The 21,631-nt window shown below is 38.1% G+C and overlaps 1 long non-coding RNA gene across 4 annotated transcripts in view; it reads right to left on the bottom strand.

Moving 5' to 3' along the window:
- Positions 1–4,786: 4,786 nt before the first annotated feature.
- The window catches only part of LOC138114290 (uncharacterized), a 113,058-nt gene continuing 96,213 nt past the window's right edge, over positions 4,787–21,631 (bottom strand). For 2 of the 4 annotated variants that reach the window (XR_011152572.1, XR_011152570.1), the window contains exons 5-6: positions 21,002–21,111; positions 19,337–20,418 (exon numbers count right to left, since the gene is read on the bottom strand). This is a non-coding gene — a long non-coding RNA (uncharacterized lncRNA). Of the gene's footprint in view, positions 5,163–19,336; positions 20,419–21,001; positions 21,186–21,631 lie in introns of those variants that run through there. The other 2 variants (XR_011152571.1, XR_011152574.1) reach the window with 2 other exon arrangements.

Raw genomic sequence — 21,631 nt, 5'->3', positions numbered from 1 at the left:
ATTCTTATATGTATACGATTTTTTTAAAATTAGTTTTTTATGACTTACTGATTTTTAAACGATACCATTTTTAGATAACGTATTTTCATTAATTTAAAGAGATGTTTTGTACCTGCTCTCCAACACTGTCTCAATAAAACAACCAAAATGAAAAGCAAGAATTTACTTGATAAATATGATGACCTTGCTCCAAGCACTCAGAAGTGTAGATTGCACCCCATGCAGCAGCCAGTAGTTGTCTTAAGTCCCCACTATTGATTTTAAATCTGTGAATCTGTGGAAAGTAAGCTCTTTATCAATTCTATCCCACAGTTCCTAATACATTCCTGAAGAGATTGATGTTTTCTGAGTGTTCAGATCTGGACATATTGAAAAAAAAAAAAAAATCAACATTTCAGAAGCTAAGATTGTATGGCTTGAATATTTCTCATTTACTCTTTTACTGTATCTATCTATCATGCACAGCCACATGTGATAAGCAATTATAAAAGATCCTTGATGAAATTGCATTGTATTGTGTTATGCTTTGTGCTATATATGTGACACAAGACATTTATCCCCAAAAAGTCAAATCAATTAAAACATGAGATGCTTGGAGGATAATAAGGCCTAGTCATACAACTATTTCACCTGATTTTCAAGGTAATATGAATTGTAATAATATGTTTCTTTTATTTTTATTTTTTAGTTCAAAACCTTAAAAAAATCAATCACAAAAAATATGGCAGTGATGTTAATTACATTCACCTAAAGCTAGTTTAGTATTGGCTAACTCACACACCAGTTATACAGCAATTTGCTGTGGTTTCCTTGAAGTGGCCCCCAATTAAATATATTCAATAGGTTTCTTCTTTATTACATTAACCATTGCTGCTAGTATGATGTACCATGCTGAATTTCCTAACTTGACAGTGTGAAGTCAAAGCAGGGAGACAAGAGGTCAAAAAGAATTCACTTAAGAAAATAACTCCATTCCTGGGATTAAAATGCCACCAAAAATGCCAGCATTTTGCTTGAAAATGTGTATAACTTTCCACATTATCCCAGTCATTTGAAAACTACAAATTCTTCATAGAGTCTACAGTTCTAGAATTCAAGTAAGATAAACAGCAAATGACTCCAAGGAATATTTGACTATTTTGGAGATATTGTCACAAGTCTGCTGGGACTGATGCATTTCTATGATATCTTCCTGCCTTGGCAAGACAGAAATCAGACACTGGCCCATTTGATCATACTTTTTGTAGGTGACACCCTCCCCCCCCTAAATGGCTGTTTTCCAGAAATATCGTAGGCTTTTATACAACAAAATACATAAAATGCTTTTGCAATGGGCAGGAAACCCTTGAGAATATTTATTCAAAAGTATTTAAGGTCCTGTTCACTTATTCCCGTGAGGCTGTCAAATATTAATCATAGCATTCTCCCTAAGCAAACCTTTTCCTCACTGATATTCTGTTGAGAGCCCTATCTGTGAATTATGTCTCAAAAGTCTCAGAAGTCCTCTGCCTTCCAATATTTTTTTGCGTAATTCTCTTTTTCATTCTTAAAATTGCAAGATATTCCTTCATCATCATCCCACACAGGCAGAGTAACTTCAGAATTCATCAACATCTATACTGAACTGCCATTGTTTCAGAGGACTGGGAGGCAATGAATACTGTGTTCTAGTTGTTAAAAACTGTGCAAATAATCTATAGAATTATGGAATTAAACATGGCATATAACACATGTCAATATGACATATGAGAGAGAGTTTTGCAGGTGAGCCTAAGGAACACTCATAAGGCTGATTAAGCATACCGTGACCAAGTAAGACATAAATAGTTTCTGTAAATTTATATTTCTCAGGGCACTAAACACAACGTGAAAAAGAACCATGTGATCTTCCAGACTGAAGCTTCCAAGAAACCTGTGAAAGGATCATTGTTTTCATGAGAAAGCGTTTTCGTTAACCAAGAAAAAAGAAATTTCTTTACAAAACTACCAGAGCACCACAAGCAGCGATTTAAACTTCCTGAAAATAGTTTTCTACTCTGGACCCCAATCAGACAATGAAAATACTTCCACATGGCACATCCTCCCACCAACTGAAGATGTACACAGCAGGGATGCTGAAGAACTGTTTTCTCAAAGGGCCAGTTGTTTAGCACCTTCAAGTGGCTAATTTTTTTACTTCAAAGTATATTTTAGAAACCTGTCAGCACTTTACTGTGGAGATGGAAGAGAAAGGACGAATGAGTTTCTGGTGTTGGAGTATTGCTTGCTGGATACTCTGTAAGGTGAAGTGTCAGTGGGCACAGTGTCAGTGGGCACAGTGTCAGCCCTCTCCTGTATGGCAAGATAAGGTACAGGTCCATGAGGGAGCTGTCTGTCTGCAGCCGGGACAGACAAACTGGACAGCCTGGGGATGTAGAACCTGCAACATCCAGTCTCACAAAGGAAAGGTTCACGGGAGCAAAACAGCCTGAAAAGTCTGGGAAGAGCTGCATGGCAGTGACGCAGGCTGGCTCGAAAGGGCTGAGCTCTGGGTGCCCTCGGTCAGAGGGAACGCAGCGTTACTGCCACGACGCCCTCAGGGAACGCCTTCGGTGGCAAAGCGGGGCAGAACCTGGACACGCGTGCTGCTCCTCCTCAGAGGAGGCACGGCAGGCAGCCGGTGTCAGGGCCGGTGTCAGGGCCGGTGTCAGGGCCGGTGTCAGCCCGGGGGTAAAGGAACAGAGAGGGGCCTCTGGTGTGGGCTCCGACACAGATTTATTACCAGAGGGTCCAGGCACCAGAAAGGCCCCAAGGGAAGCCGTGCATGGCTTTTTAAAGGGGGGGGGGGGGGAGGAACAAGGCAGGGAAAAGGGAAGCAACCAATGGAGTACAAGCAAGGGGGAGGATACCATTAAACGTGAACCAATGGGGAAAACAGGGAGGCGGGAGTCACAACAGGGAACCAATGAACAACTGAGAAACAGAGAACTTTCTAGAACAGGGGGAGGTAACTTGGGTCTGAGAACCACCCGGGGGATGTGGCTTAGACGTCCCAGCCATCCCATGATCCACCCTCCAACCCACTGTCATGGGCAGGGAAATCCACCCAATGGATGGCCCTGACGTTAATGGCGTGTAACAATCTCGGCTCCTGAGTGAGCTGGGCCACCCCGACATGGCAGCTCCCTGGCCTGGCTCTGCTGCTGCTGAAAAGGCTGGCTAGAAACCCTGCAATCTGGCCAGCTCTCCTGCCAGACCTGGTTTCTACAAAATGTTTTGATGTAATCTCTGTAATCTTGAGGAATGTTTTGATATCATAGAACCTTCATTTACCAGGAAAAGACGACACAATGGAAATGGAAGTGAAAGCTGCAAGTCCAGGAATGCAAACTAAGAGAAAAATTTAAAACTATGTTACTGCAATTAGAATTCTCTAATCATAAAAATCACCACGAGAAAGGGATGGAAGCATCACTGTGGACAGCTCAGTGAGAGTTTCTCTCAACAGTTAAAGAAATCATAGATGAAATGTTAGGTTGTCCCAAGAGTAGGATAGAATGTAATATCAAAACAAGTATATCTTTTCATACATCACTGAGTTTGTTTCTTCAGAAGCCATTCCGGTCATTTTACCTAAGAAAGGTTATTAAAAGACTGAAGGAGCTCAGAAAATAATCAAAGGTTTGAAAAGACATTCACACAGCAAGACATTGAGTGTTTGAAATTCTTTCCTATAACAGGCAAAGGAAGCAGAGAGAGCAATAGTGCACGAGTTTCTTGAAGATACTTAGATAACTTCTGTCTTCCAGGTCTCACCCAAACCACCCATTAAATGAGATTAAACAGTGTAAATCTTGGTAAAAGCTGGTAAGTGGCAGATGAGAGAAAAGCAACCTAAGCAAATACCACTAGAAGTTTGTTCTAATCTACTTCACCCTTTTCAGCCTGAACATTTTGGGGCTGCTATGGGAGGAATCATTTGGATCTGGGCCTCAAATCTAAAATTAAATCTAATCTTAAATAAACAACTGAATCAGCAAGAAAAAGTCACCACCAACAACCATGAGATTTGGGAGTTAAAATTGTTTTTCAAAATCTCTCGTGCTGCCTCTTATTTGAATTATGCCATCCTTTTGTCATTACATGAGCTGTAATTTCCTAAAGTCTAATTCAATGAACAATCCCTAAAAACTGGACAAGTAACAAAAATTGCATGGCTTCTTGAATGCAAGGTAAAATGGAAAAATTCACATGTAATCTTAAATATACATCCAAATCCAGTAAGTTATAAAAATAGAAAAGCCGATAAGAAACTAAAGTATTATTGGCCATCTAGAGGAAGCCAAAATTGAATACTGACAGTCACTACTGCTGAAAATGATAGTAAAACCAGTCTTTTCAAACTTTCAGCCTAGAAGTTTCCTATTTCACAGTCTATAGATTATAGAGGATGCTCCAAAGACCATTTAAGCTATATTTTCAGAAGAACTTGGCATGTATGAAAGCAGTGAAATAAGTAGTAAAATACGTAAAATGTCTCTGTAGCACGAGATGAAGCATGTCTTGAAATCTGACCTTCCATTTATTTACTGGAATTATGGGTCATTGCATCTGAAAATTTCTTACAGTTTAAAACTTTGAACCTGAGACAGCTTGTCCTTTCTCAGTTTTTTATTTACATTAACATCAGTGCCAGATCTTCTAACATGACTGTGGTCTGTACATCCAATGTTCTCTTTCATTAAAAATATTAAAATATACTATGAACTCTCTCTTTTATTGTGCTTGCACACAATAAAAGCTGACAGTAGTTCAAAGAGACACAGAGACAGAACTGTGATCCCTGACAGGCTGAATAGAGATAGTCTGGACCTGGCTGGCATTCAGGGGGTTTGTGGTTCCCTATATCCCAGCCTGTTGCTGTGACCTTACCTCACAGCCAAACCCGCTTCTATGACCAAGAGGATCAGGAAGGGAGGCATTTTTCCTTTGTGGGTATGGGTACATCTGAGATGGAGAGGCTGGGCACCCAGGTATCAAGTGTGGCACTACTCACTCAAGACCTGACAGGATCTTCTTCACCTTCCAGGGTACTTCCCAGCATGTACTGGTACTTCCAGCATGTACAGCTGACTGAAATTTCCTGTAGAGGACCAATTATTTTCACCAAAGTGATGAAACACCTGTAAAGTGAGAAATATTGAGTTATATCTAAAATGCACTAATTTGGGGGTGTGTGAGAGGGTGGAATTTACTTTTGAGCCTTGTGTAGTCTTGTGTGATTCTTACTTTTGTTAGACAACAATTCTCTCCTGAGAAGTACTAACTATGGAAAATACTCCTCAGATAGTGTACTCAATCTACAACTGAAAACAGAGACACAAACCCCAAACTGTCCTATAGAACAAAGCAGTGAGACTTCTCAACATTTTTTCTCTTTTTTCTACTGGATGATGTGGGGGACAGGGTGGCAAAGAGTAGGAAAAAAGCCCACAGCGAACACTGGAAATAATTCCCATTTATAAGATGACCACTGAAGAAGGCAGAATTTTCAAGTAACAAAGCAGCTGCCATTTCTGTTTGTTACCTCCTTATACTTACATGCAGATCCTGGCAAAGGAGTTGAGAAAATGGGACATTGAGTAGCAGCACTGGTATTACCCGAGGCAGCTACAACATATAGTATGGTCTGTTGACCTTCTCTGGCTGCCACAAGACCACCCAGTCTCTCTATCACTCCCCCTTCTCAGTAGGACAGGGAGAAAATGAGATGAGAATCTTGTGGGTCAAGATAAAGACAGGGAAATCTCTTGCCAATTATTGTCATGGGCAAAAGAGACTTACTTGAGGAAAAATAATTTAATTAAACAATTAAAATAGATTTGCCTGGTGAGAATCAAAGACCAGAGTTAAAACAGTAGGACTGGCCTGTCTGCTCTGATGCCACCGATAGACCAAGAGTGGAACGCCGCCACAGAGTTAAGTGAAGCTCTTTACACATAAAAGCTCCTTACCTCATCCACCCCCACACATTAAACTGTTTGCTCTTGAGCTGCTTGGCAGCTCCTGCCTTTAAAATGAAGAATTTCTGATTTTGTTTCTAAGTAATGAAGTAGTGACTGCTGCCATCATCCTGTCAGTTTCTTTCCAGGGCCAGGACTGCCCTCGCTGACACCATTCAATTAACCCATCATCAGAGGGTGCCATCAGAGACGCCACGCAGCCACACACTTTATAAATGGCTCTCATGGATGCTCACTGCACTGCTGCAGAGGTAATAGGCAGCCCTCACGTACTGAGGGCTCAAAGAACTTTAAGTTTTGTTCTTTTCTCTGTGCTTATAACGCTCCCTGTAATAGCATTCATTTTGTCCTCTCAGCTCTAGCAATTCCTCTTCAATCAAAACAAGTGACCATAAGAAAGCATATTAGAGCTTTACACAACAGGCAGCCAGGTGCATTTTTTTGCTAATGCTTTGAGGAAAACCCTGAAAATGGTCCTGATAACATGAATACAAATAGCCTGCATCCCTCTCTTACCATACAAAGAATGATTGCTAAACACTTTCTTCATAAAACACCATACAGTTGACACATAGATTTCTGAATAGTAATGAAATTTGATTTACCCCACTGTGAGGGTACAATTTAAGGAAATAAAACATTCGAATTTACTAATGCATAGTGTATTTTTCTTACTTGTAACTGTGGAAAGGAAAAACTCTGTTCAGATTAGATTTTAGGACTATAAACCCTACCAAAGTTATTATTAGCAGCAGCTCTCAAAATTATCTACCAGTTAAAGATGGTTCAAAAACCATGGGGTCACAGTCATGGCTGGCTCCAGTGGTGTTTGTGTCTATCTTCCTTGCTCCACAAAAGTGATATGAGAGATGATACCACTCAGGCACAATGCCCTGTGGGCATTTTTAGCTAACAAAATAATTCACTAAGAGAGCATTGTAAATCTAATTGCAGAAAACATTTACATCCTGAATTTGGGTAAGCATGAACCTGCTCATCCTGTTGAAAAGAAAAGAGCTTTTCTTTCTCCCAAACACAATACTCAGCCCTGTGTGACAGGAAATATGCTAATATCTAGAAAGCTCCACCAATATCTAAGCACCCTATAAAACATGGAATTATATTACTGAGATGTCTTGAATGTAGTATAAATATTTTCTCACATAATTGGCTAAGAAAACCATCCCTGCCGTGGGCCTTCCCATGTTTTTATGGTACATACTCAAAAATAATAAAGTTCATCATCCCTTCCCTTTAGAAATATTTAGACAGAACAATAGAGAGGACCACAAAAATTGATCATGAATTCCAAGTGCACTAATCCCAAACGCCATCAGTTTCATATTTTGATAGTGCTGATCTTTGTGTCTGCAGTATTGTATTCACTGCTTTCCTCTAATGATATTCTTTGTGTTTCATTTCCTAAATATCAGGACATAACAACTGCTTGTCCTTTATTAGAGCACGACACAATTTAAGGAGTGAGAGTTAGCTTTCCTTACTGATCTTATATGGAACAGCCAGCTGTTCCTGCTTGGATTTTACAGGAAGGGAAGCAAGGCAGAGGGGAAGGGAAGGGAGGCTCATGCAGTAGGATTGCACAGTTCATGGGAACCAGACCTAGCAACTAATATCTCAGATGATAAAGCAGATTTGTACAATTGCCCTTGAAGCTGATACTCTCTGACTGGGGTCCACATCTTCCTAAAATGTTCACAGAAGGTCTAATGGTTACAAAAGGTTTAATGGTCACAGAAGAAAGTTCTGAAGCCACTGCCTCCCCTTACGCTTGTCCTCTTTATTTCTCAAGGCAAGATACAAACAATGCTGAAAACTACATTCCCAAAGGGCATCCTAAGTTTTGTAAAAGCCTGTAGCCTGCTGAAATGATTTGGCCAGAAAACTCCCACAAGAATATTCTCTAAAAGTCTTTTCCCAAAGGAATTATGCTCAAAAAGAAACTTAAAAAGTACAGTTTCCTATGCACTCAACCGAGACTCACTAACTAGTCTTGTGGAGGCCTGCAGGAGCCATGGCAAACAGGCAGCAATGTGGAGCAGGGTTTCAGCAATGTACCCCAGCAACGACTTAACGTGTATCCCATGTTCAGACTGCAGTGCAAAGTTATCAGAGACAGACAAGTTACATTCAGCCCCCCCCACCTTTGAGTAGCTTGGGAGATTATTGTTATAGTGAAACAATAAATCAAGATCCCTCCCCTCCACTTTATTTTCATGGCTATTGCATCACTTAATCAGGTTAATTTCTGATACAATCACTTTCCATACATATATGGCCCAAAAAATTGGTACAATATTGGTGTATCTTTTATACCTACCTATTATATTAAAAAAAAAGGTTGAATTATTAAAACAGTACATCATGGCATTTAACTTAAAAAGCTAGACTTTTAAAATGTTAAAAATCCATGATTCTAAAAATGTTAGGATTTCTAGTTCTTCATAATTTATTGCTACATGGAGCCCACAGTCATTTCAAGCCATAGCATCTATAGACTACAGATGGTGACACATTCCTGTTTCTTCTCTGTGAGAGTCAACAGATAACATAATTGTTTCTTGCTTCTAAAGGTAGACATAACTGTAAGAAATACTCCATTGTAGTACTTAATTTTCAGTTCTGAGTTTGGGCAAGGTGGATTCTCTCTGTTAGACACGAACACAAAATGTTCAGAGAGCGGAAAGAATATAGTATGCTAATTCTCAAGGATTTTCTGGGATATAAAGCACCTAAATTGGGCAAGAGAGTTCATTCATTAGTGAATGGGAAAAAAACTCCACCCCTCGGATTTGGGGTTTTTTTTCCTCCATTCTTCATATGAAAAGAATCACCAGCAAGAAAAGCAAAGATACTCAAGGGCAAAGATAATTTTTGGACTAAAGAGCCTCATAGCTCTATACCTATAAAGATGTCTGTAGTTACCAAGAAAGAGTTGTGAGCTTTACCTTTGTCTGGGGCTACCAAGAGACATAGTTTTAGTATTAATAATCACATGCAACGATCAGAACTAATTTGACACTCTGATTTTTTTTTTTTAATTTAAACTGGTGAAATTCTATCTAACCTGCAGCACACATTACAAAGTTACCATTTCCCTTGAAATATTTCAATTCTATCTAAACAACACTTTCTGGCAGAGAACATTTCCATCTAAACACAATAATTATTCATGTAGGAATTAGATTATGTTATTCTTTTCTATTATTTTACAGGAGAAAGAAAAAAACAAACCAACTATGGCAAGACAACAGGCTTGTATGCCATGAAACAAAACCAGCAAGAACCCCCAAACTAATTCCAGATATTTAATCTACTACTTGAGGATGACTGAAAACAGTAAGTCTTAGGTGACAGATTTCAGGTGAAACGAACTGCATTTGATCCACAACTTTTCCGAATGGAATTCATACCTGAAAAAAAACTTTATAAAATGCATAACAGCAATATAAAATTACACTTCTGATGCAGAACAATGCAAACGTGTCATTTTTACCCTGAAATCCATGAAAGCTACTTTTTCCTTGCAGGAAGGGACTAACATGAAAAAACAAGGCAGAGAAATTTATGGCAATTAAATCTGTCTAAAGTGCAGAAGGATTATTAATCTCAGATGACACCAGGAGAAATTCACATGTTCAGTGGAAGGGGTACAAGTCTCCAGGCACAGTAGGTAACCTACAGGAATTGCTAAGTTTTTAACATCAAGCATTTTAATTAGAAAGTGGTGTCTTTACCATAAATATATCTAAGGATTGCACGAGAAACAATTTCCTCCTTAAAAATAAGCACATTTTAGTTATTAACACTGATCCTTTAAACTTAACTGCCTTAATTTGAATTTCATTTCTATAATCCAAGCATTTTTTGTTTTTCATCCAAATTATCAACTATATAGAAGAAAGCTAAAGTTAATTACAGAAGAATTTATAATTTTAAGTCCAATTCCATGTTGTTCCTTGTAAGTCTTCCAATGTCTTGCATTTGAGCTGCATTTGGCTCTTCAGTTTCATATACTAAAACACATTAAGAGCAGCACAGAATTTGTTTCTTTGTCTTTTCTATACCCTAAATGGATGTAGATGTATTTAAATACTACAAAATCATTATAAGAAGAGATCAATTTCTTTTTTACAGCTTCAGTGTACAAATCCACTTATAGCCCATTACAGCACAAAAGATTTAAAAAAAAATCTATATATACATAACAACCAATATCACAAGTTCAAATTCAATCCATGAATCACATTTTTATCTTTGCATGGTAGTTTATTTTCTATTCTTTAAGTATTTTCTCAGTGACTGCAGATCATTGGAAAAAATGAACATCAATTCATGGCCTCCAGGCTCCAAATGAAAGAAGGTCTCCTGCTATTTCCCTAGATGGTTAATAAATTTTCCTATAGGTCTGCCAAAGTGTAGGAAGATACATTAAAATGTGTAGTGTTACAAGTTCATAGATGAGTAAAACTTGTCCAACACAACTGAGATGTGGGATTGGCCTGCTCTGAAATTTAGAATGGATACTCTTCCTCTATGAAAATTACTGAAGGATCATGGTTGTCACTAAGTTTTAATCCACTAAACCTGAGTCATTGGAAAAGATTTAAGATAAGACCTTAGTACTGCAAACAGCAACTTATAAAAAGACTGAGCTGATAGGCACTGCTAAACACTCTTTGAAGGATCAGCAGCAACAGTTTGGCCAGAAGAGCACTTCTGGAAATACACAACCTTGGATCTCCTCAGTCCTGCACTTCTAATGCCCAGCATCAACTGGGATTGTGACCCACTTAAGGCATAATCCTCTTGCCCATATACACCCACTAGAATACCTGGCAAGTATATCTAATCCTCCAACGAATAAAAACAAAAGCCTCTGAGATCACAATTGATTTTATATTAGACCAACAACTTGATGAAAATATGGATGCATGTCATTCTCTGAAATCTGTTCTAAGGTAACAACCCTGTAAATGGAATACTGCACTTCTGTAGGTGATGTGAAAGTGAGCAGACATGAACATGCCATTCCTTTGGTTTTTCTAGGCTCCAGAATTTTAGGTGTACAGAGGCAGGATTGTCCTATCTTAACTTTTGCGTGGTACAATTTCTCTTTACAGCATTTCATCTGCCCCGCAAAGATTTTATTGAAGCATGTTGTCTCATGCCATCTTCAGATTAATTCTAAAATTTTAAGATTTGAATTACCCTCATAACTGTCCTTCGAAATGGGTTTGCTGCTATGGCAGATTTTATTTCAAAACCACAAGTTCTAAAAATGCCTAAAAATATTTAACAAGATGCTGTTTAAGACTGAGTTAAAACTGAATCCATATGGAAACTGCCAAGTTCTAATGATTGAAATATGTCTGTACATTAAACAGCTTGCAGGACAAATGTACTATATTTTCATTAAAGATATACTTTTATTAAATATATACTTCAATTTTGTTAGAAAAACAGCCTAATAAAAAAATACAAAAGTTTTTCTAAAGGAAGTATTCTATAAAGTATTTAAGAAATACAGAATTTGTAATAGGGCAGAGACTGTAATATATATGTAAATAACCAACCCAGTGCAGTCATCATTTGAAACAAAGAAAAGGAGAAAGATATGGCAGTGCATGGCAGTGTTCCCTCTACTAACAGCACTTAGATCCCAAAAAGTTTTTTCTCCTGCTTGCAGCTGGGAAACCAAGCATGCCTGAGGCAGCAGGCCATGATCTCTCCCTTCCATGCACCGTGACCCGAGTGCCCGTGCACACATCCCATAAACTCCAGAAACATGCTCCGTCTTGATACGACTCATGGCAGTACCACCTTCTGCTCTACATCATCACAGGGACTGGGAGCACTCATGTAGGGATCTCCTTGTCTTGAGGAGAGCAGAGAGGATCATCCCTGCCACATCAAGGCACATTATAGAAGGGGACATTGAGAGAGGCTGTGAGAACAGCCCTGGCTGCTTTCAGGACTCCAAGGAGTGTTTTGACAGCAGCACTGGGCTGAGGCTCTGGGCACTTTGGTGCAGTGGTACAACAGACACTGCAGCAGCAGCCTGCCAACTGCAACAGGCAATTTCCTGTGTACAACTTCACCATGGGGATTATTAGCCAGCTAATACAGCTTTGTAATTAAAAATACCTGTTTTCTGGGGAACTGGTATAATTTTTTTGGCCCTTTTCCCCAGTTTTGTTGCCATTTATGACTTAGTAGAAGGGAATCTCCTTCTATATTTTCTATTGTTGTTGTTCTTTTTTATTATTATTTTTAAAATATTTTACAAGTTATATCTCTATATTATTTACAATCTGAGATTGTTTTTCAGTGCCACCTGCACCTATCTTTCCCTCTCATATATAATATAGTCATACAGTCACTACCTTGAGCTACAGTTGTTTTCAGGACTCACAAACGAATGCCGTGGTATATCAGTGGGACCTGCAAGAGCACCTGAAGATAAAAAATATTAGTAAGAGTATAATGACCATTATGTGCAACATTAAATTAACTCTTCACAAATACAGAATCTCAGGACTACATTAAAGGTCACATTTAAGTCCAAATCTTGGCCTTTTGTGCTGCACAGTTTTAGGAAGTTACAGAATACAGATTTACATGTTGTTGAGTTTTCCTACACCCCCATATAAAAATTTCTTGTGGTATAACACAACTTACTTCACTAGTGTTTGGGGCAAACCAGGGGCCATGCCCTTCTCCCCATCCAATAGGACTGACACACGTTGCACTCAGGGACATGCAGAGGTCATGGGGATGCTTTACTGCAGCACAGCTGATATACCTGATTCAGGTCAGCTGAACTGTGGGCACAAATTAGAAACTCCAGCAAGGATGGAGACTGACTGGAGAAGCAGGGAACCAAAACCAGCTCCATAACAACTCTCCTCCCACAACAAAGAGTGAAACTCTGTTCTGTTATCATGTCTCTCACAGAAGAGAATTGCTTATCAAGTTACAAAGTTGCATATAAAGTTTTCAACCCAGAGTGCCACGATGCAGAAGGAATCCAACGCAGTAGAAGCATACAGTGTCACAGTGTATTACTTTAAAATCTCTCATATGCTCCTGCTAATCATGCCAGACTACAACTCATAATTTAAATTATTCATTGGGGAAGAATAAAAGTTTAATCAATAAAACCAGGGTCAAGTCACCCACACTACAGATTCAGGAAAAGAAGATGGCTTGAAACTTAGCTGTAAAATATTGTATGTTTTGAACAAAACCTTAATATGTCCCCTTGCTTTTATATTCATTAATAATAATAAACCACCACCTGACCTTTGCCTTCACAGGTTTGAAAGACAGTTTATGAAAATCTTTAGCATTATTGCATTTCTTTACCACTACTTCAGTACTTACAGCACCTTCAAGAATCCTTAATGTTACAAAGACAGCTCTCGATCTTCCTCCAGAGCTATGTGTAAAACAGCAGTTATAAGAAAAAAGCTTCAAAAGAGAACAATATACATAAAGACGGTCACCACTGTTTACTTTTTGTCTTCTATTTCTTACTTAAGTGGTACAGCCCCAGATTGCAATGTGCATTGATACTCCAACCTTTCATAATTGACAGGGCCATAGGCAAGTGTTAAAATATTCTGTGTTACTGTGATTGTAGTGCTGATCGATCACTCTCCAAGGCTGCAGGAAAATCTGGCAGTTAAAGTCACTGCACAGAGCAATCACAGCAGCACTGACAGGCTGCTGTCAAGCAGGCAGGGGCATTCTGGAGACAGATAGCAGAAATGCCAGATCTGAGACAAATGCTCTTGGAATATGTCATAAATCATATTAGCTGTCTGATGCTTCTCCTTGGTGTATTGATCGTGATTAAAACAAACTAATTAGAATGGTAATCATGACGCAGTGATACAGGAAACAAAGATGTGAGCTGTGCAACATGCGTAATCATGAAGTGGTTTTTAGCAGACAAGCCAGACCACTTTCTGTCTTCTCCACCTATCAGCCAATTACAGGAACAAGTGTATTTCGCATCAGGCTATAGAAATGTCAAACAGAAGCGTGGATATATAGCCCTCTGTTGGCGTTTTCATCGACAAACGGGACGGGGAGCTTGGACAAGCGTTCCAGGAACCTTTTATTATTTTATTCCATTATCAGTCTCACATACCGAGTTGAGACAGAGATGGTACAAAGCTCACACTGTCCCAGGCATCCAAAGACTTCCTGGTTACAGAGCATTCTTAAAAGCTTCTTAGCCAATTAGCATGCTTCTAAAAGTTACAGACAACTGTTTTAACCAATCCACAACAGTGCACGTACATCTGTTGTATACAATACTTGCTTGTTATACCTTATATAAGAACACACAATATTCCATTATTAAGCTTAAACTTACCTATCTTGCTAAACATATTTTTTGCAACTTCAAAACCTGTCTCTGCCAAACCTAGAAACTCTAACCATTGTTTTAATGTCCTTGCTTGCTATTAATTGTATCTTCTTCAAGTTTTCACAGCCAAAGCTGATCTCTAAACTCTTCTGCTTTATTCCTGAATCCTGCTTTTTCTCACACCTAAGAGCCGTTCTACCTTTTATGTTTCCCCACAGCCCTCCCCTCTTAACAACTGCACATCTGTGCTATATTAAGATCTCAATTTGGGCTGCACTTCCAGGGAAGCTACAAGAGCCATTTGAAGTGTAGAAAGTGGATTCCACCTGTAGCCACCTGCAGGGCTACAGCAGACACATACACAGTCATGGCCTCCCTGTAACCCTCAGGCCAGGGCCAGAGGTGAGGACAACCTATAGCCAGGCACACCTGCAGAGGAGGTACACAGGACTCTGTTTACTTCTGTGACTTGAACAGATATACACCTATATTCATTTCGAGATAGCCAGGATAAAACAGCACTGATGATGCAGTGGGATATGCAGGAGTTTGTGCTTTCTTGCTTTAAAATTCTATTGATTCATGTTGTACTATATTGGATGCATTTGCCAATTCTATGACTTCCTATATCCATTCAGCACAACCTCAAAGTTTTAACACTTTTCCATGCCATGTCATGCAGAAGACAATAGAGCACAGCCATATTAAGTTAACATGCATAGTTGGCTAAGAGAGTATATTCATGCATCCTAGGAATGCCAAGATAAGTTTAAACAACTTTTCAGAACTCCTGGGGATAACTCCCAAGAGCAGCTCTTTTGAATTTCTAGCACCCAAATATTTTCAGTCCCCTGACATGGATATTCAAGATCCACAGAATACAAGGATGCCCCAGTGGTTGGTTTGAACAGGACCAGAACAACTTGCATCTGGAAGCAAATGCCATGCATCAGTCGTGAGAATTTTTGCATTTAACAGGGTCTGTATTTTGCTCTGAACCACTGACTCAATATTACATCTTCATCCTCTTTTCATGCCAATTTTACACTGACTTAACTCTATTAACATATCCCTTACCTTTAAATGGCTTATTTCAGATTCACATTAAAGCAGATGAGACAGAAATCAGTGCTTCCTGGGGTTGGCTCCTAATACATTGTTGATGCTGTCATCAACAGCTTAGAATAAATATTTTATTACATTATTTAACCTGACAATTCATTTTATCCACCAAAGGTAGAATATAAAAAACATTCAGATTAACAAACAGATTTGTAAAAACATTTCAGAAGATCTATAATAAATTTAATCTGTGCTAAATGTATGTGCAGGGCAATGGTAATATCAGTTAAATCATTCATACAACTTCAGTTATGCAATTCTACACAGATTTCATGTATGCTAATTTCTTAGCAACTGTAATTGCCCATTTTTAAAAGGTCACAGAATTTCATCTCCTGTCTCTCTTAACTTAGCAACCAATGAAGACAGTGTAACTTTAGGATTTTATCTGCTTGGCCAAAGTATTCTCACTCATCTGCCTTCAGGAAGGAAGATTCTATCTCCCATCCGTACTCAGCCATTCTGAAAAGGTGCTGATTAGTTAAGCGATTAAGGTTAATAGTCACTTCTCCAGGTAGCTAAATTGGATCTAAGTGACTAAGTGAAGGCATTGCTGTTTGAACTGATTGGGCCCAAACCTAACTACAAAGTAATTGACAACAGAGTAGAAGGTAGCTGCAACTAAAAAACTGGTCTGCAGCAAAATTAAAATAGTGGTAGCAATTCAAATAAGTTGTCTTGACAATACATTCAGATAAAATTGAACCTTAAAGGTTCAGTTGTGGGTCCTGAGACTGCATAACACTAGGCAGGAGTGTGAGTAATCCTACCTGATCTGAAGCACAGAAAGAGCCTTGTGACCCTAAAGAAAGAATGCCCATCCTTTCTCTCCACTACTGATCACAGCCTCCCTGGAACAAAGCCAGTCCGGCTCATGGCTCCTCTTTGTCCTTGTCTCTCTCTCCAAGCCCTTATAGTGCAGCATGTTTAGGGTCCCCAAGCTGCAAGGCTGGTTGTCAATGTGTGTGGGGAAACAAAGGGAAAACAAAGGAGTTTCCTATGTAAATATAATTTAGCCCCAAGAACAATGGTACTGTTTCCAATCTTTATGTTTGTGGTGGTTTGTAATCAACTGACATAAGTATCTGTGTGACAAGGGTAATGAGATTGATTAACTCAGAGGAAAATGAGGCTATATGAGATACATGTGGCTTTATCTATATTGCATTTTGTTCATTTAGTCACAAGATCAGAAAAGGAGCTATCTTCTACATCCTAGGAAGCAGCACTGTAGAAATGCTCTCCATGATTTTTATAATAGCATGACTAGAGTGATATCACAAAAATCAGTTCAGCATAGATAACCTATTGAGATCAGGGAATTAAATTAATTGAGGTAAAGACCTACACTTTGGCTTTCATCAGTCATTCCACAAAAAAAAAAAAAAAAAAGAGAAAAAAAATGAAAAGCGGAAAGTAGAAAATGAAATTAAATGTATATCCACATACTTAGAATTTAAAAGGCATATTTTTTACTGGCATGCTTTCCTTTTACACTTCCAAATTTTAGATTTTGTAACAGATTCATAGGCGGCAAAGTTGAGGTCAATGAACCTCTACTGGTGTTTATCTACCAAATCGGTCAGGATGACCACAAATGCAGAACTACACAAATTATTAAAATGGAACTTAAACCTTGAACCTTCAAGGTCTGGGGTTTTGGCTTGTTTGTTGTGTCCTGCTCTCCCAAACCTACAAAAGGCCAGCATTCAGCTCCTTGACTTCAATGAATAGGTCGATTTTCCAACATACAACAATAAACTTCACAAGTGCAAAAACCCTCCAATCTGTTCTGGAACTGGATGAACCAAAATGCAAAAGGTATTTGCCTTTATATAACAAACATTAGTTTTGTTTTTCTTCAAGTCACATTATAGCATAGAAATGGAAAGCTGGGAAACTTGTTAATCTTCTTTCCTTCCTTCTCTTTGCTTCATATTGGCATAACCTTTTCTGGCAGTAGTGGGAATGCCAACATTATATGTTTCTAATAAAAGAAAGAACCTTTTTCAGATTGTACACCAGCTGCTAAGCATTTCTACAAAGTTTCATTTGAGAATTAATGTGCTTTCTTAAAAAATTTCTGTAGCTTATTTTTGGCGTGAGGGTCCTTTTAACACGACAAAACAACAGTTTCAAAGAGTCAGCTGGAAGATCTCTACGAACTCTGATAAGGCTTCTCCAATTTCACATTGGACTAGAACTCCTCTTGTGGTGAGAAGGAAAAACATTCCTGTCAGTGAAGCTCATCAATTTTGTATGCAGACTGAAACATTGGTCACTACAAGAAGAAGAATTATTATACCAAAAAACCCCCAACCAAACCCTAGCTTTAAAAATGTGTCCCTCTGGATGGCTTAAAAGCACGTCTCACACAAGTTAACAGGCTTTGAAAAGAGGTCTTGGCAGATGGCTTATGCACAGGCAAACCTCAGGTGTCAGAAGTCAGCTGGAAAGGGATACATATGTACAGCCAAAATATTGGTTGTATTTCTGACTTCTTTATGGCCTTTATTTCCACTTGTGGAACTGTAAACCCAGTATTTCATTTTCTGTTTTGTCTTTTTGGAGTGTATGAAGCACTGATATTATAAGGCAGTAGGTGATTAAATTTCCTTTCAACTCAATTATTTTATTGTTTGTTTTTTTTTTTTTTTTTTTTCATTTTAATCCTTCCCTTCACCTTTCCTTCCTTAACCTTTAATAGTCTATTATTACAAAGTTTCAAAGAAACCAGTGAGGTTTACCCTCACCAATTCTTTCTTCTTGCTTTTATCATTTAGAAAATAGAGGTGTTAAAAATAAGTAATACCCATCAGCACATGAGAAAACCACACCAGCTGGCAACAGCCAGCTCTCAAACAACAGCTCTAAAATGGCTGTTAAGTGTCTTCATTGCCAGCTACATATTCCAAACAAATGCAGATACTCCCAACCTCAAAATCACTGTGAACTGTATCAGCTGGCTAGAAAGACACAGTACTTCAAAGACCGAAGTTGGAAGAGCAAGCATTAAAAAAATAGTGATACAAACAGCAGAGGGGCAATACAAAATTTTCATTTCAAGGATCCTAGCTGAGTATGTTTCAAAACACATGGACTAAAAGGCTCTGACATGTGCATGAGCTCTCAAATCACAGTTCCAAGTGCATAAACAGCACCTAAACCAGATTTATTTAAACATCAGCATTTTTGATTGAAAAAAATTATATTGCCATTGTGGCAAGACTGTACTTACTATAACTTTTTACAACTAAATTATTACATAGTGACAATTTAACAAAAGAATGGTGGATTACACATGAAGTTTTTCCCCTCCCTCTCAGAAGTTATGAGAGTTTGTAGCAGAGAAGCTGCATTTAGAATCAGACAGTGGATAGGCAAAAATACCTCCCTACCTTTGAGTGAACTTACTGTCTCTCTACAAAAAATAACCATAGCAGGAATGTCTCAGATGTGTACAACCACAACCACAAGATTTGGAGGCTTTGCAACTAGAGTAATTGATTATTGCTTTCTTTTCCAATCAAAACCAGGAATTACAAGAAAATTTATCAGCAGGATGTACCAGAATGCATGTAAATGTTGATGGAAAAAAAATCTATATGGGGAAACACCCTTTTTATTGCCCATTATTGGGATAATTGCATGGTCAGGTTAGTAAATGGTCAGGCCTGTTCTCAATAAAATACTAACGTTTTCAGGAAAGTCCATTCACAGCTGAAATAAAATGAAGTGCAGAGAGGAGCTGAAAAATGTTCACACACACAATATTTCTCTTTCATCCATAAAAATTTTTACCTAATTTTTATTTTAAAACATTTTAATAACCTTTCAAACAGAAATAAAATTATAGAACAGGACATAATTTGTGTGTAGAGGATGGGTGAAGTACATCATGTTCTTCAGCCAGTCTCCAGCAAGGCCTCATAGCAATGACAGTTTGTGAGTATAGATAATTACAGAGGTAAATTTGCACCAGCAGTGATACATATGCATGATTTATGGCATTTAGGTGTCACACACTTCATGTGTAAGTGACATAAATTGCATTCAAAATAGTTACAGGTGCCAAATGATGAAAATGACAAGCAGAAAAGGGAATATCAACTGATAGCTAAGCTGCTGTCTGGGAAGGAGTGGCACTTGCTGGCAGGAATACCTCATTTGAAAAACTTGCTCTGTGTAACATGGATTAGATAACACGTAAAAATACTCGGTGTAAAGTAAACTTAATCAACTCAGGTGTCTAAATATTTATATCCAAATATTCAATTTGGTGCACATATGAGATCAGCTTCAAAGACAAAGAGTTTCAGAGTGACCTGGATGTGCAGATTCCCACACTGTTCCCTTTGATTCAATGGCATTCTTTTGCAGACAGTCATAGCAACATCTAGCTTAACTTTCTTAAGACAGTATTTGTATAAAAAGGAAGAGAGCAGGGAGACACAGAGCACCTACTCTGGCTCCTGTCTGGGAATGGCAAAGCCAGGTGACCAAGTTTCATTACCATTCCTAAGCAGTAGAGTATCCTGCTGGTCTTTGTGCCTCAAAATGTGAGCAGAAAGAACAGAAAGTTACTTTTACCAACAGCATAGGTACTTATTTTAGTAAATACATGTCTGAAGGCAACACTTGAACAATCAAATTAGTTTGAAATTTCATAAGCACAAGCTTAACAAATTAGTTTGCCCTTTACAGACTAATTTACATGTTCACATCATAAGTAACACTATTAAAGAACATTTATGAAAGCCTATGGTAGAGCCAGTTGTGTGATACTTTTGTTTGCTTTCTTTTCAGCAATTCCAATTGATTTTTTATGAAGTATCATTCCCTTCTATCAGCAGATGTGGAATGTACTACTTGTTGTGGCTGCTGTGGCTCCTTGCCCTTCACCCCCAGAAGACAGCAGAGAGATAAATAAAAAAAAAAAATTAGTAGCACTACTTAGCTGTATTACACTGATTATCTGAATACAATTAAAAAAAAAACAAACTATGATTTTTTTTCTAGCGATCTCAAAAATACATCGTTCGGCACTTTCTGATAGTATAGAGAAATGTTAACTTGCTACAAGTGAAAAGAGCTGGCATTTTCACTCAGCTGTGCAAATGTTACGTGAACAACCAGAAGCATACGGTCTGAAAAAAGTAACACATTATGAATACTATGTTGCAATATGTCCATAAATAATATACCATAACATGAGTTACTATGGTAACTATTTGGATTTGAGATCATTGGGTTGGGTTTTTTTTCCTACTACGTAAGAAAAAAATGCTCCCATATTCATGGCATTATCCAGTAAGCTTGATTCCAAGCAGCTTACTATTTTAGGTATTGTTCCTTTCTCACAAATGACACTGGGACAAAGCATTTTTGACTCAGAAAGCTTTTCTTACTTACTCCACAGTGTTTAAACAAGTAACATTTAGCAAAAAAAAAAAAAAAAAAAAAAAAGCAGATCCTTTACCTGGAAAATGCTCAAGTTGGGCAAGTTTTGTTGAATAATACATTTCTTCAGGAAGTGTCTTGTTTCCATCCATGCTACATTTTTTCAAGTTCTGTAAAAACTTTACATATCTGCAAGAACGAAATGCAAGGCGGATCTTAACGTAGTGGTTGAAGAGGTGGTGCACCAGTGTTCAAACAGCAATCTGCAAGTGTGCAAAATACAAGCAACATCATGTCACCTATTGCTTTAGCTAAAGAAAAAAAAGCAAAGAAATTGCTATTTTGTTTTAGCTAAAGAAAAGGCAGCAGTAAATGTTGAAAAAATGAATAACTTAAATTTTCTCATTATGCTATTAGGGCTTTGTAATGGTCCATATAATTGAAATTTATTTTTAAAGATCAGACATAGGAAGGAAGAGACTCCACAACAAAGACTTTTAAGAATCATTACTATTCAAAAATTGCATTTTCAAGGTAATATTCAACTGTGTTTGAAAACGTCTCTTGAACAGAACAATAATTCAGTCAAGTTTTAGTTACACAGTGCCACAAAAACATTTCTGAACCTACTTGCAGAAGGCAGAAATTACAGAATATTCAAAGGAAAGCAATAAAGAAATTAGGCAAAGTTAACAAAGAGTACCTGCTC

This window comes from Aphelocoma coerulescens, chromosome 8 (assembly GCF_041296385.1).
Source record: "Aphelocoma coerulescens isolate FSJ_1873_10779 chromosome 8, UR_Acoe_1.0, whole genome shotgun sequence".
Classification (NCBI taxonomy): Eukaryota; Metazoa; Chordata; class Aves; order Passeriformes; family Corvidae; genus Aphelocoma; species Aphelocoma coerulescens.
The sequence above is the reverse complement of the archived record's forward strand: the minus strand, read 5'-3'. Positions and strand labels throughout refer to the sequence as shown.